We start from the raw sequence: 8405 nt of genomic DNA on the forward strand, positions 1-8405 counted from the left end.
TTTGTTGCCCTATTCTGGCATTTAAACGCCAGTCTGGTACCCTTTTCTGGCATTTAAACACCCAGAAAGGTGCCAGATTGGGCGTTTAAACGCCCATTTTGCTACCCTTAAGTCCTTCCCCCAAGGTGTGCTATTTTCAATACTATTTTTTATTTTCTTCTTTATTTTTGTAATTGTTTTTGTGACTTCACATGATCATCAACCTAAAAAAAACAAAATAATATAGATAGAATTAAAATAAACTTGGGTTTCCTCCCAATAACCGCTTCTTTAATGTCAATAGCTTGATAGTGAGCTCTCACAGAGCCTCACAGATGATCAGAGTATGGTTGAGATCTCTCAACACCAAACTTAGAGTTTGGCTGTGGCCTCCCAATACCAAACTTAGAGTTTGAATGTGGGGGCTCTGTTTGACTCTGTATTGGGAGAAGCTCTTCATGCTTACTCTCCAAGGTTACAGATGGAGAACCTTGAGTCTTTACTGCAAGGCATTCTTCATTCACATGAAGGATCAACTCTCCTCTGTCAACATCAATCACAGCTCTTGCTGTGGCTAGGAAGGGTCTTCCAAGGATGATGGATTCATCCTCATCCCTCCTAGTGTCTAGGATTATGAAATCAGCAAGAAAGTAAAGGCCTTCGACCTTCACTAGCACATCCTCTACTAGTCCATAAGCCTTTTTCATAGAATTATCTGCCATCTTCAATGAGAATTTGGCAGCTTGTACCTCATAGATTCCCAGTCTCTCCATTACAGAGAGGGGCATCATGTTTATCCCTGACCTCAGGTCACACAGAGCTTTTTCAAAGGTTATGGTGCCTATGGTACAGGGTATTAAGAATTTACCAGGATCCTGTTTCTTTTGAGGTAAATTTTTCTAAACTAATGTATTCAGTTCATTGGTGAGCAAGGGAGGCTCTTCCTCCCAAGTCTCATTACCAAATATCTTGGCATTCAGCTTCATGATTGCTCCTAGATATTGGGAAACTTGCCCTTCAACAACGTCTTCATCCTCTTCAGAAGATGAATAGTCATCAGAGCTCATGAATGGTAAAAGGAGGTCCAAGGGAATCTCTATGGTCTCTGTATGAGCCTCAGATTTCTTTGGTTCCTCATTAGGGGATTCCGTACTGACCATTGGATGTCCCCTGAGGTCTTCCTCATTGGGATTCACGTCCTCCTCCTCCTCTAATGTTTCGGTCATGTTAATTATATCAATGGCCTTGCACTCCTCTTTGGGATTCTCTTGTGTATTGCTTGGGAGAGTGCTAGGAGGAGTTTTAGTAACCCTTTTACTCAGCTGGCCCACTTGTGCCTCCAAATTTCTAATGGAGGATCTTGTTTCAGTCATGAAACTAAGAGTGGCCTTAGATAGATCAGAGACTATGTTTGCTAAGCTAGAAAGATTCTGCTCAGAATACTCTGTCTGTTGCTGAGATGATGATGGGAAAGGTTTGCTATTGCTAAACATGTTTCTTCCACCATTGTTATTATTGAAGACTTGCTTCTGTTGATCCTTCCATGAAAAATTTGATGATTTTTCCATGAAGGATTATAGGTGTTTCCAAAGGCTTCACCTATGTAATTCACCTCTGCCATTGCAGGGTTCTTAGGATCATAAGCTTCTTCTTTAGAAGATGCTTCATTAGTACTGCTGGATGTATTTTGCAATCCATTCAGACTCTGAGAGATCATATTGACTTGTTGGGTCAATATTTTGTTCTGAGCCAATATGGCATTCAGAGCATCAATTTCAAGAACTCCTCTCTTTTGAGGCGTCCCATTACTCACAAGATTCCTCTCAGAGGTATACATGAACTGGTTATTTGCAACTATTTCAACAAGTTCCTGAGCTTCTGCATGCGTTTTCTTTAGGTGAATGGATCCACCTGCAGAGTGGTCCAGTGACATCTTGGAAAATTCAGACAGACCATCATAGAATATATCTAATGTGGTCCATTCTGAAAGCATGTCAGAAGGACACTTTTTGGTCAGTTGCTTGTATCTTTTCCAAGCTTCATAGGGGGACTCACCATCTTTTTGTCTAAAGGTCTGAACATCCACTCTAAGCTTGCTCAGCTTTTGAGGAGGAAAAAACTTGGCTAAGAAAGCCGTGACCAGCTTATCCCAAGAGTCTAGGCTATCTCTAGGTTGTGAGTCCAACCATGTTCTAGCTCTGTCTCTTACAGTAAAAGGGAAAAGCATAAGCTTGTAGACTTCAGGATCAACTCTATTGGTCTTAACAGTGTCACAGATTTACAAGAACTCAGTTAAGAACTGATAAGGGTCTTCTGATAGAAGTCCATAAAACTTGCAGTTCTGTTGTAGTAGACAAACTAATTGAGGCTTTAGCTCAAAATTGTTTGCTCCTATGGCAGGAATTGAGATGCTTCTTCCATAAAAGTTGGAAGTTGGTGTAGTAAAATCACCAAGCATATTCCTTGTATTGTTGTTTGGTTCAGCCATAATTGTTTCTTTTGCTGCTTCCTTTTTGAAAATTTCAGTGAGGTCTTCTTCAGAGTTTTGTGCTTTAGCTGCTCTTAGCTTCCTCTTCAGAGTCCTTTCCGGTTTAGGATCAGCTTCAACAAGTATGCCTTTATCTTTGTTCCTGCTTATATGAAAGAGAAGAAAACAAAGAAAATATGGAATCCTCTATGTCACAGTATAGAGATTCCTTGAGGTGTCAGAGGAAAACAAGAATGGAAGGATGAGGTAGGTAAGGAAGAATTCGAACACACAAAGAGAGATGGAGTTCGAATTGACAATGGAGGAGGAATGTTATTGTTAAAACAGAAAAAGATGAGAGAAGGGGGAAATTTTTGAAAAATTTAATAACTAAAAAAATGAAAGTTTAAAATAATTTTGAAAAATTGGTTGTGGTTTTCGAAAATTGAAGTAAATAAAATATGGTTAGGTGATTTCGAAAAAGATAAGAAATAAATTTGAAAAGATAAGAAGTTAGAAAAGATTTTTGAAATTAGAATTAAAAAATGTGATTTGAAAAAGATATGATTTAAAAAAAAGATATTTTTGAAAAACAAATTAAAAAGATTTGATTTTTGAAATTAATGACTTGATTAACAAGAAACTAAAAGATATGATTCTAAATTTCAAATATGGAATCTCTCTTAACAAGAAAGTAACAAACTTGAAATTTTTGTATCAAGATTTTTGAAAATATGAAGAAAAGATTTGATTTTTAAAACAGATATGTTTGAAAAGATATGATTTTGAAAAAGATATGATTGAAAATATTTGATGTGAAACATATTTGATTTTGAAAAATTATGAAGATTTGATTTGAAAACAAAATTCCTCTCCTTGTGTCATTATGGCGTTAAACGCCCAGGAGCTGCATGTTTTGGGCATTTAACGTCCAATTGCTGCATGGTTTGGGCGTTTAAACGCCCAGCCAAGTACCCTGGCTGGCGTTTAAATGCCAACTTTCCTTCTTCACTGGGCGTTTTGAACGCTCAGCTTTTTCTCTGTAATTCCTCTGCTTTATGTTCTTGGATATTCATTTTGCTAAATCCTTTATTCAAGAAGATATGTTTTCAATTTTGAAAAATAAGAAAATGAGTCGACACATATAATTCTTGGATCAAAACACTAGATATATGCAAGAACATTATGAACGTCAAGATGAACACCAAGAACAATCTTGAAGATCAAGATGAACATCAAGAACTCAGTTTTCTTAATGAAAGAAAACATGGAGGACACCAAACTTAGAACTTTCTCATGTTTGGGCCATATGAATGCAAGAATGCATATTTAGAACATCATGCAGTGCAATTCAATAAATCATGAAGATTAAACAAGGCAATTCATCAAGAGCGACTTGAAGATCATCAAGAACACAATGTATGTGTTTTGAAAATTGTAAGACAATTAAAATCATGCAATTGACACCAAACTTAAAATTTGGCCCTAGATTCAAACAAGAACCATGAAATATTTTTTAGTTTTTATGAATTTATGAATTTTTTTGGATTTTTTCGAAAATTATTTTGGAAAAAACGAAAAAGAAGAAAAATTTTTGAAAGAGTTTTGAAAAGATTTTGAAAATAAAATAAAAAAGAAAATTGCCTAATCTAAGCAACAAGATGAACCGTCAGTTGTTCAAACTCGAACAATCCCTGGCAACGGCGCCAAAAACTTGGTGCACGAAATTGTGATACACAATGGCACCAACAACTTGGTATGCTCAATTGTAATCTCACTCTTTTTCACAACTTCGCACAACTAACCAGCAAGTGCACTGGGTCGTCCAAGTGATAAACCTTACGTGAGTAAGGATCGATCCCACAGAGATTGCCGGCTTGAAACAAGCTATGGTCACCTTGTAAATCTCAGTCAGGCGGATTCAAATGGGTGATAGAGTTTTCATAATTGAATGATAAATAAACATAAAATAAAGATAGAGATACTTATGTAATTTATTGGTGGGAATTTCAGATAAGCGTATGGAGATGCTTCATCCCTCTTGAATCTCTACTTTCCTACTGCCTTCATCCAATCCTTCATACTCCTTTCTATGGCAAGATGTATGTTGGGTTTCACCGGTGTCAATGGCTACCTCCCGTCCTCTCAGTGAAAATGGTCCAAATGCGCTGTCTCTGCACGACTAATCATCTGTCGGTTCTCGATCATGTTGGAATAGAATCCAGTTATTGATGCACGAAAACTTGTCTCTCAACAAATTTTCCTTCGGCAAGTATAACGAATTGTCGTCAAGTAAAAACTCACAATAGAGTGAGGTCGAATCCCACAGGGATTTATTGGTCAAGCAACTTTTGTTGGAAAGATGTGCTAGTTGAGCTAACAGAAACTGAGTTGAGAATTTTAGGAAATTTAAATAGCGGGAAAATAAAGTGCAGAAAGTAAAGTGCAGAATCTTAAATGGGGATTTGGGAAAATGAGCATGAAGATAAATGGCAGAAATTAAAGAGAATGGGTAAGATCAGAAATGGGGGATTCATTGGGCTTAGGAGATATTGCATTCTCCGGATCAAATTCATTCTCATCTCTTCCTCAATCAATGCATTCATTGATCTCCTTGTCAATCTTAGGTGAATGGATCCCAATTCCTTAGCAACCCAATCTCTCTAAGCTTGAATGATTGTCCAATTCCTTGATTTAATTGCTCATGGAAAGAGATGAAGCATGGTCACTGATTATACCACATGTATTTCCAAATCAAACAGTTGGGAGGATTACATGTCATTATATCCGTCCAATCCCCAATTTGGTCCAACATGAGAAAGCATTTCTAGCATGATCTCCTCATCCTTTTTCCAAGGCTCAGAGGAGATCCAATTATGGAGAGTTTCTCTTCCAAGACAACTAACCAATTGAATTAAGATCGAAAGATTTCTAGTTAATCAAGAGAAAAGAAAGAGGAAGAAGAATGTAAACTATAATTGATCCATCAAATTACAACAGAGCTCCCTAACCCAATGAAAGGGGGTTTAGGTTTTCATAGCTCTGGAAATGGAAAATGGTAGAAAAGAATACATTCCCCAGTAACTAGAAAAGTGTAGAAAAGTAAATATACAAGGTGTAGCTCTCCAAATTGCCAAGCTCTTTTCTAGTTCAAAACTACTCCTATATATACTACTTTTCTTGATCTTCTAGTTCGTTCTTCAAGTCTTGGATATGGGCCTTTGATCTTGAGTTGAAGCAGTTACAACCTTCAGTGGGCTCAGCTTTGCTTGCAGAAATGTGTGAGTTAGGCATGGACGTTGTTAGGACGTTAGTGGTGTTAACGTTAAGTGAGAATGTGGGTTCGAGAACGTTAGTGACGATCACCTTTTCCACTAACGTTCCAACCCACTAATGATCCACGTTAACTTCAACGTTAGTGGCACTAACGTGACCACTAACGTTGCCACCTTGGTCCTTCGCAAACGTTATTGACGTTCACCTTTTTCAATAATGTTGGCTCTTGGGTTTTCTCCCCACGTTAGAGTTAATGTTAGTGTAACTAACGTGACCCTTAACGTGGGCATGCCTAAGCTTCGAGAGCGTTAGTGACACTTACCTTTGTCACTAACGCTACAAACGCCCCTCCTTCCCACGTTAGAGTTCACGTTAATTGGATTAACGTGACCCTTAACGTGGTGGTGATTGCCATCTCCAACGTTAGTGACAAAGGTGAGTGTCACTAACATTGGCCCATCATGCTTAGCTCCACGTTACTCTTCACGTTAGTGGTCTTAACGTGACCACTAATGTGGGCACCCTTGGCTTAGTCCAACGTTAGCGACAAAGGTGAGTGTCACTAACATTGGCGATTGCTTCCTTTCCCCATGTTAGAGTTCACGTTAATTAGATTAACGTGGCTCTTAACGTGGCTAAATGTGCCTTATGGAACGTTAGTGGCATTCACTTTTACCACTAACGTTGGAGCTTATCTTTTCCTCCACGTTAGCTACCACGTTAATGTACTTAACGTGGCAACTAACGTGGGCTATGATGGCGTCGAAAGCGTTAGTGGCGATCACTTTTTCCATTAACGCTAAAAGCTTGTCCCCATTCCACGTTAGTGGTCACGTTAATTAGCTTAACGTGACAACTAACGTGGCTCCTTCTTGCTTCCTTTGTCCTGAAATCAAGCAATTAAAGTGCATCAAAGCTCTGTACCAAGTCATGAGATTATGCATCATCAATTATATCATTCAATTCTTGCCTAATTCTCATGAAATCATGTAAAGTTCACAATGTTTGCTTGAATCAAGGTGTAAGTGTATTTTCATCCAAAACTTGCTTATTTACTAAGAAAATGCATGTAACTACCCTAAAACAGTAAAGAAAAGGTTAGTAAAACTGGCCAAGATGCCCTGGCATCACAACACCAAACATAAAGCTTGCTTGTCCCTAAGCAAGTACTGAAGCATAGAAAAGATGAACAACCCATTGTTATAGAAGTCAAATTCTTGGTTTATGGAGTTTCATGCATAGCAACTTGGGTTCATTCCTTCACTGGTCTTCAGGTCCTTATAATGCCTTTGAATACTTGCCTGATTGCATCTTTTGAGACTTCTTATTTATTGATCCTCCCCTCTTTTCCAGGATTTATTGCATTCTTTTTAAGCTAAGTGCTCTGTGAGAGGGCGACTCTTTAAGATAAGCTTTCAGCCAACACTCCCGAACCAGTTGGTTCAAAGTGTTAGGTGTTGAGACACCCCTAAGGACTTACTCCCTCAAGTCTCTTTCCCCCACACTGCACACCACAGGCACATGGTTTGTTATTTTATTTTTTTCTTTCTTGAGACCTTGGTGTCCAGCACCTCTTTGGGTTAGTAAGTGCTCTGTAGCAAAGGTTGCTCTTGATAGTGGACTTTCAGCTGATAATCCCGGGTTAGTTAACCCAAGTTACCAAGTGATAAGGCACCCCCGAGAGCTTATTCATCCAAGCATATCCCTTGCACAGGAACACCACAGACATATGCCTCAATATTCAAACCCTTGGTGCCTAGCCTTATTTCTTATTATTTTCCTTTCCTCTTCAAACTCTTGTTGTTCTTTCTCTTTTCTTAGTAGGATCATGTTATTTGGTTAGTCTCAAAAGGATGTGTTCCAAGCATGTGATTTAGAGCATATAATTGCCTAATTACCTTATTGGTGAACCAACTTAGCTAATTAGTTACCATACCACAAACTTAAGAATTCACTTCACAAGATAAACCCACTCTTGTTTTTCATAACATTTTCTTTTTTTAATTGACTTAAAAGGACAAGCATACATATAAGCAAGATGACAATGAAAAGCCAGGGACCTAGACCAAACACTTTAGATGTGACTAAGGAGAGAACAAGCAGAATATGGATATCCCTGAGAATAATATTCAATCATACTTTCAATTGAAGCACTACACTCAGATATAGTTCACTACAACCTCTTGATGTCTTTCTTGGATGATGATGTATGGTTCCTTCCTGAGATTGATTGACTTCCTGTAAAACTATTGGAAGTTAGTTGTTTCCCCAAGCACTGGGAAAATGGTTAGCATGAATGTATGCTTGTGAATTTCTGAACTTAATTTGGTATGAGAACACCAAACTTAGTTCTTTGCCTTATGCAACAATTTGAATACATGCAGAACCTTATTTGCTTTCATTAATAAACAACTATGAATTAGAAAAGCAAACTATGCATTAGAGATTAAACATTTGTCAAGTAGTTTCTCTATTTGTTAGAGCAGATGCTTTATCAAAGCAGGGTTGCAATGCACTCTTCAGGTGGGGTCCTTGGTGGAACACCAAACTTAGAGTGTCACATTCACCCTTGGAAGGTTTTGGTGTGCAACACCAAACTTAGCTCCTCACAATACAGCAAATTCTACTTGAATCCTTTATTGAGACAATAATGAAAAGAAACTACCTCAGATTGGGTTGCCTC

Source organism: Arachis hypogaea, chromosome 5 (assembly GCF_003086295.3).
Source record: "Arachis hypogaea cultivar Tifrunner chromosome 5, arahy.Tifrunner.gnm2.J5K5, whole genome shotgun sequence".
NCBI lineage: Eukaryota > Viridiplantae > Streptophyta > Magnoliopsida > Fabales > Fabaceae > Arachis > Arachis hypogaea.